Source organism: Carassius auratus, unplaced genomic scaffold (assembly GCF_003368295.1).
Source record: "Carassius auratus strain Wakin unplaced genomic scaffold, ASM336829v1 scaf_tig00215275, whole genome shotgun sequence".
Classification (NCBI taxonomy): domain Eukaryota; kingdom Metazoa; phylum Chordata; class Actinopteri; order Cypriniformes; family Cyprinidae; genus Carassius; species Carassius auratus.
The window spans coordinates 13,930-21,823 of record NW_020528020.1 but is presented as its reverse complement, the minus strand read 5'-3'; the positions used below and the strand labels follow the sequence as shown (position 1 = coordinate 21,823).

Genomic DNA, 7,894 nt, shown 5'->3' with positions numbered 1-7,894 from the left:
TTGTTTATAGACCTTTTGTTGCTCTTTTTGTTGTTTTTGACTGCTTCCACTGTCCTCCCAGCAAGCAATAGCCGTCATTTCAACGTCTGGGTTAAATATAGACCAGATATAGTCCGGCTATGTGTAACCCACTTTTAGCCCAAATAACATTTAATCTGGATAAATGTATTTTTTTTGCAAAATAACTTGTGAGATGTATGATATTCCATCATGTACGCAGAGTCTAACGTGATTACAAGTTGTTTGGTTTACTTTATTTTACATGTTATATGTGTAGGCTGTGCGTAGCCACGATTTAGCTCGTATTCAGACCCGGCTATTGTAGCCCACTTTTTGTCAAAACTGATTAATTGTATTTTTTTGCCAGGCAGTGCATTAAATGGTTAATATTCAATCATGTTCGCATTGGTATGATATCAAGTTTCAATACGTCATTTCACGGCATGGTAGATCACGATTTAGCTCCGAATTGGACGGGCTATATGCGGCCTGCTTTAGCCCACCTGGCGAAATTATTGCAATCTGGGCTCAGATATAGACCAGCGACCTAGAATATTAGTCTTTGAAATGTTTTCGCTTACACAGCTTAATATATATTTTCTGTCAAACATTCATACACAATCTACGATAAAAAATATCTAATCAAATGCAATTGCATTTCCCAACCGCTAGATGGCACAATTGAAACACTACTGAGACATGTCTACTGGAACTAATGCCATTGCGTGACTAGATCACTTTAGCCAAATCTCGCGATAAACATTTCCGCCATTTTATTTTACACGAGGCAGCTGTCGGAGTGCAACGGGTGAGCAACAGTCTGAGTGAAAACCTTCACATTTCTACTTCGATCTTGTAAGTATGCGTGTTATTTTTGATATGTTTATTGTTTAAATTAGTTAGCTGTTATAATGTGTAGAAACCGTGACATTTTAACATTAACATTGCAGAGTACTACTTTTCTCCAAAAAGTTAACGTTACCTTGCACGTGTTATTGCAAATGTATCTAAATTCAATGAATGTGGTAAGCATGAAACTATGAAACTTATCATTACTATTTTTTTATTATTATAAAGATACCAGTATTTATTTGTATTTAAATTAGAGTTGATTTAAAGCAAATTCTGTAAGTACTTTACATAAAATTTAACAGCAGCATAGTGCAACATGAAAAAAAAAAAAATCCTCTCCATTTAATAAAAGGTAGTGGCAAACATAAAGTCTTTAAACTAGTTTGTAAATAATTAAAATATGCAGCATACATTCAGTTTTCAGTGAATTTGTTTCAGATATAAATTTGAATGCTGCTTCTCCATGTTTTGTTTTGACTTTGGAGATATAAAAGTAGCTGGCTACTGTCCCAGATGTCCTGAGAGGTCTGCTCTGGATGGTTCATAGTGCATCAGAAGATTAGAAATTTACTTTGGCCTTAAAATGTTAATTTAATAACCAACTGTAGTTTTTGGATATTAATTTTTTGACAGACAGATAGCCAGTGTAAAAACCTCAGAACTGGAGTGATGTAATCCACTTTATTAGATTTAAAGACACTGTTTATTGGAAATTATCCTGCAATCAGTCAACAAAGTACAGCAATTGAATATACAGAACACTTGTCAGTGACTACCATTAAATGTCTTGTTACCAACATTCATCAAAATATATTTTTTTTGTGTGTGTTCAACAGAAGAAAGCCATACAGGTTTGGAACCAAGTGAAAGTGAGTAAATGATTACATGTTGTTGTTTTTTATTTTATTTTTTTATTTTTTTTTAAGTGAACTACGCCTATAAGTATTTTTTATGTTTATTAGAGTTATATGAGTAAGTGATAAAGAATGATTTATAATGATAGTTCACTTTGAAATTAAATTTTGATATGTTTAAGCTTACCTTATGGGCATCCAAGATTTAGGTGTCTTTGTTTCCGCAGTAGTTTCAATTTTTATATTTTTAGGTCAAACTGTTCTTGTCTGTCAGTCATATAATGCAGGTCTATATGGTCACCACCTGAAAGAGCATGCACAGAGAAGTCCAAATTAAACAATTCCCCACCATACACACTGATAGCCTAAGACACGAAACGAGCGGTTTGTGTCAGAAAACGAACAGTATTTATATCGTTTTACCTCTTATAACACAGCAACGTCGAAGTGATCTGAGGGCGCGCGTGCTTCGGTGTGTGCGCATTCTGGGCTGGCTTAGTCTTAGTGCGGCGCTTGCGCAAATTAAGCCAGAACGCGGACGCATCACACACCTGGAAGCACGCGAGCCCTCATATCACTTGGACGTGGCTGTGTACAAGAGGTAAAAACGATATAAATACTGTTCATTTTCTCACACAGACTGCTCGTTTCGTGTCTTAGTCCATCAATGTGTACTTACAATGGGGAATTGTTTAATTTGGACTTCTCTGTGCATGGCCTTTTAGGTGGTGACCATAGACCTGCATTATATGACTGACAGACAAGAATAGTTTGACCTAAAAAATTGAAACTACTGCGGAAACAAAGACACCTACATCTTGGACGTTCTTAAGGTAAGCTAAAACATACCAAAATTTAATTTCGAAGTGAACTATCCCTTTAAACTTGAGGGAAGAACTAAAGTAGAAATTAAAATAAAATCTGTTTTCACCTTCATTAGAATGATAATTTAAAAAAATACTGTATTTCAGTTTCAAAACACATTATGGTAGTAGTCAGACATGTCTTGGGATAACAGTGTTACATAATCAATTATAATGTTAATTTTATTTCCATATTCAGAAGTTATGGATCCCAAATATCTAAGAGAATGGCGTCGCTTGAGAGATCGAGTTAATGCTCTCGCTGAAAATTAATAGGTCATTTTCATTGCCATTTAAGTGAAATTACAGAACTTGCATATATGAGCTTGATAAAAATGAACATTCGAGAAGAAAATGTCAGATATATATGTATATGTGTGTGTCTATATAGCCTATATATATATATATATATATATATATATATATATATATATATATATATATATATATATATATATATATATATATATATGCCTTGTACAGAATTGTTCAATACGCGTATCGTTACACGCCGTATTGCATCACCACTAAGCGAGCAAAAATGTTCAATTATTGATATTAATTATAATATTGATATAAATTATTGTCTATATTGATATAAATTATATAGTCTCAATCTATATTCTGTTAACTCTATCTATTAAATCATCCTAGCAAAAGTGATTGACTAATTAGTTAAAAAGGATTGTCAACAATGTTTTTTTTGAGCAATAATTATTTCCTTTTTCTCATTTGGCAGACGCAGTGATGACCAGCTTTCCATCAGCTATGGAATGTGAAATAAAAAATGCTATTTCTAATCATTTCAAACAAGCACCAGGGAGGGCAGGGGGTGGGGGTTATGGATCTAAAGTAAACAGTTAATTCTTAAAAATTAATTGTTTTACATATTTTTCCAATGTTTTATTTGTTCATTTTTATGTTTGAATGTTGTCCAAGTTGTTGTTGTCTATATAATTGTTCAAAATAAATCCCTTTATATTCAATTAGTTTGGATGGATTTTAATTTATGAGAACCTGTTATATTTGAGTGAAAAGAATCCTTATGCCTCTTTTTGTTGTCTATTACATGTATATGTAGTGTAATGGATGACTAGTCTATTCTTGGGCTATGGTTAGACGTCTATTAGATTTTCACTGACAGCCCAAAATCAGCCTTGTTTTAGCCTAGACCCATATTGCCTGTCTATTAGACGTGTGTAGTTGTTTAGCGGTCTAATTGATGACTAGTCTATTCTTGGGCTATGTTTAGACGTCTATTGGACGTATACATATAGTCGTTCAATAGCTGTCTGATTGTCTATTCTTGGGCTATGGTTAGACATCTATTAGACGTATATATGTAGTCATTTAATAGCTGTCTATTCTTGGGGTATGTTTAGACGTCTATTAGATTTTCACTGACAGCCCAAAATTAGCCTCGATTTAGCCTAGACGTCTCGGCTGTGTTTAGACGGCTATTAGACGTCTATTAGACGCAAAATTGCTTGCTGGGTAGTTAGGCTATTTAAGTTCCCCTGGCTCCACAACATATCCTTTAAATTGAACAGTATTTAGAAAATATAATTAAAAGATATAAATTCACAAGCCAAAACGAATTTTTAGGCTAGGAAACATTTTAGGCTAGAACGAAACTGAAACTAAAGTTGGGTCTCTCATTCGACACAAAATCAAATTTTTCTGTAAATATTATTTACATACTTCAGTCGCTTCCAATATCCACATAAAAGAAAATGTTTTACATCAGGGCAGTAAGGTGATAACGCTTAACGGTACAGATTTTACTACATAAAAACTGAGCAGTGTGTGTTTGTGTTTAAAGTTACTGTTTTTTATTATGATAATGAACAGACAAAGGTGATAAAAATAAATAGATATATATTAAGTAGATATATATATATATATATATATATATATATATATATATATATATATTTTTTTTTTTTCGTTGTTGTTGTTATGGCCTATATCTGATGTATTATTAAATGTGTTTTGTTGTTACTTTTTTGTCAGTTGTCCTATTTTGAGAGTAATTATTAATAGGCTAATAATAGGCCTATAATAAAAATTTTATGTAGCCTAATAATTAATTTGTTATTGAAATTAAATGTAAGGCTTTAGAATTAAGATGGACATTTTAACAACGTCTGCCAATGACGTCGTTTTGATGTCTTTTCAATGAGTTATAGCTGGGTGGGAGTGATTCGCTAAATGTGCTTCGGAGTCCCGATCTGAATCAAATGTTTTGCAACCTCACTCCGAAGTGATCTCAAATGATTTGCTAAAGGCGCTTTGGAGTCCCGATCTAGTTTTTTTTTTTTTTTTTTTTTGTCAGGATACAAGGGATAAACTTTAAATAAAATGTTTTAAATTTGTTTTTATTGTTTTTGTATATTTTAAACTAGGTAAATCTTTCTGATTTATTAAAATAAAAAGTCACATACATGGATCTCCACTCACCCTAGAACCAACCCTGCTTATGACAACAAACTGTTAGAAGAAAGGGATCATTGGGGTTCTATATAGAACCATAGGGTCCTTTACTCAACTCCAAAGAACCCTTTATGCTAAAAAGGTTCTATAATGACAAGAAAGAACCCTTTTGGCACAAAGGGTTCATATCTTGAATTTTGTGATTATTCAGATGCATTCATAAATGCATTTGAATACACCGTATAATGCAGTGAAAGAACGCACTCAAAATGCACACACGCACTAGTATGACTTCATCATGTAACTTTACATTAGCCTATATGCATGCACTTTTTAGGCACGATTTGTTTAGTTTTTGAATATACTTGATACTGTTAAAAGGCACATCATTAAAACAAAAAATAGGAGTTCACATTTCACACCTAAACAAGCGTGGAAAATGTAATTATAACCAACTACTTAATTAGTTACAAATGCCTATCCATATACAGCTATGATTTACGAACCCAAACTGACTCAAATGATTCGCGATCCCGCTATGAACTCCCGAACTGATTCAAATGATTCGCGAACCCGCTACGAACTCCGGAACTGACTCAAATGATTCGTGATCCTCAAAATGACTCAAATGATTCGCGATCCCGTTACGAACTCCCGAACTGACTCAAATGATTCGCGATCCCGCTCCAACTCCCAAACTGGAGTCAGATGACTCAAATGATTCGCGATCCCGCTACGCACTCCCGAACTGTTTCAAATAATTTGCGATCCCCAAACTGACTCAAATGATTCGCGATCCCGCTACGAACTCCCGAACTTATTCAAATGAATCGCGATCCCGCTAAGAACTCCCGAACTGACTCAAATGATTTGCATCCAAATACACATAATGCTATAAAAGTGTGCACATCTAGAGAAATAAACAGCAGATGTTCATGTTAACAACTTCTTTAACTTGAGCAAACGCTGCTAATACACATAAATGTTAATAAAGTAAATAGAACAAAAAATGAATGTTTTAATGCTACTGAATAAAAATAAACGATCCACTCGAAAGTCTCTGCTCATCATGACAGGACCTGGATCAGTGAGCTGCGTCTCGGGCCGATGACGTCACTTCCATGGAGGCATGTTGTACACGCCCCCATCCATTGACTCCGCCCCCACGTCAAAAACGGTGCCACAAAGAGAGACGTGCAGAAAAGTGAAGCGCAAAGGAAAAATGGCATCGCAAGCTCAAACTAAAAGTAGCGTTGCAAATAAATTAAAAGATATGACCATGGAAAATATGTATTGCAAAATCATTGCTTTCGCGCTGTTACATTTGTTTTGCAATTCTTAATTTTTGTTTGCAAAAAGCAAATGTATTTTCCTCAATACTTTAAATAAAATGTTTTAAATTTGTTTTTACTGTTTTTGTATATTTTAAATAAGGTAAATCTTTGGATTTACATGGATTTTTCTGGGCTAAGCCCCGGATCTCCACTCACCCTAGAACCACCCCTGCCCTGGGGTGCGTTTCCCAAAAGCATCGTTAGCCAACTATGGTCGCAAGTTCCGTAGTTACCAACGTAGTTCAACGATTCGGTGTTTCCCGAAACCATAGTTCAAACGAACATTCGCAAACTGCATCACAAACTTGTGTCGTTGGAACTACAGCTCTCCACCTGTGGTTAGAGGCATAGTTCTTCGTTAGTTTGCTGTGTCGATGTCACTGGGATTAATACTAATGTTTAGAAATTGTGAAATTGTTGACATTGGGATCAGAAAAGAGCACATTTTAACTCCGTGTGTGTATAATGTATTGCAGAACAAACGAATGATTCGTTATCACTCGAATCTAACGTCATTTCAAAAGCGTAATTCGAGTCGAAGAAAGGAAAAAATAAAACCAAATTACTGAAGGTGGCGGTATGTGCTCATGTCTCCAGTCAGCCATTAGATCGAAGAAGAAGAACGACGGCTCAAACCAACGTAGGCTGCATCCGAAAACTGAAAAATGCTTCCTTCGGAGGACGTATTCCAAGGTAGGAAGACATCAAGGCACGTCCGAGATCAATGTCAGCTTCATTTCCTGTCTCCTGAGTTGCCTTCAAATGGTCGGTTTTTGAAGGCAGCATAGATGTATCCTTCGCTGCCTTTGATATCCCACAATCATGTGCGTTCCGTTCTGCACAGTTAAGCTAAAAAATAAAGATGGCGTCTGAAAGTTGCGGTCGGTGGTCAGTTTGTGTGTAAATGTATGTTTCTGAACAATATTTTCCACTTTTTATGTAATTTCTAGCGAGAAATTAATATTGCAGTAATGAAATTTTCACTTAGTTATAACCAAAGCTCTGTATATCTTGTTGTAGATCATTAAACCATTACTACGCCTCAAAAGCCTGTCCGAAATCCGTTTCACGAGGTGTCTTCGTGCAAAAACGCTGCCTGCAAAGTCATTGCCTGATTAGACAGCAAGGCAGCAAGTCACCTGCCTAAGTTTTCGGATGCAGCCGTAGTTTGAACTATGGATCTGCGACACAGGTACCATGGTTTCGGGAAACAGTCGTGACTAGGTCGTTCGTTTTCATAAAGATGCATCGTACTATTGTGGTTAATCTGCGAGCTACGTCGTTGTATGGGAAACGCACCAAGCATCGTTAGCAATCAGGGTATCTTCCGTCCATTCCAAATCCGTTTCAAATTAAAAAACAGAAAACGAAAAACTCAAGAGGATTCAAGTGAGAGAACATGAATTAAATAACGAGAAATGGAAAAATGGCTCGTTTATTCGTTATTCCATCTAGGTTAACAAACGGAAAATGAGTTTTTGACTTGATTTCTCATTTTGTCGATTGGAGATTAAAAAACGGTTTATGGCTTCAATATTTCATTCGCACTTGTGGGCGG

The 7,894-nt window shown here is 35.3% G+C and overlaps 1 long non-coding RNA gene across 1 annotated transcript; it reads left to right on the top strand.

Moving 5' to 3' along the window:
- Nucleotides 1-473: 473 nt before the first annotated feature.
- On the top strand, nucleotides 474-3,760 carry LOC113094198 (uncharacterized). The gene is made up of 3 exons (XR_003288018.1): nucleotides 474-855; nucleotides 1,689-1,721; nucleotides 3,309-3,760. It is a non-coding gene; the product is annotated as an uncharacterized LOC113094198 (long non-coding RNA).
- The last annotated feature ends 4,134 nt before the right edge of the window (nucleotides 3,761-7,894 follow it).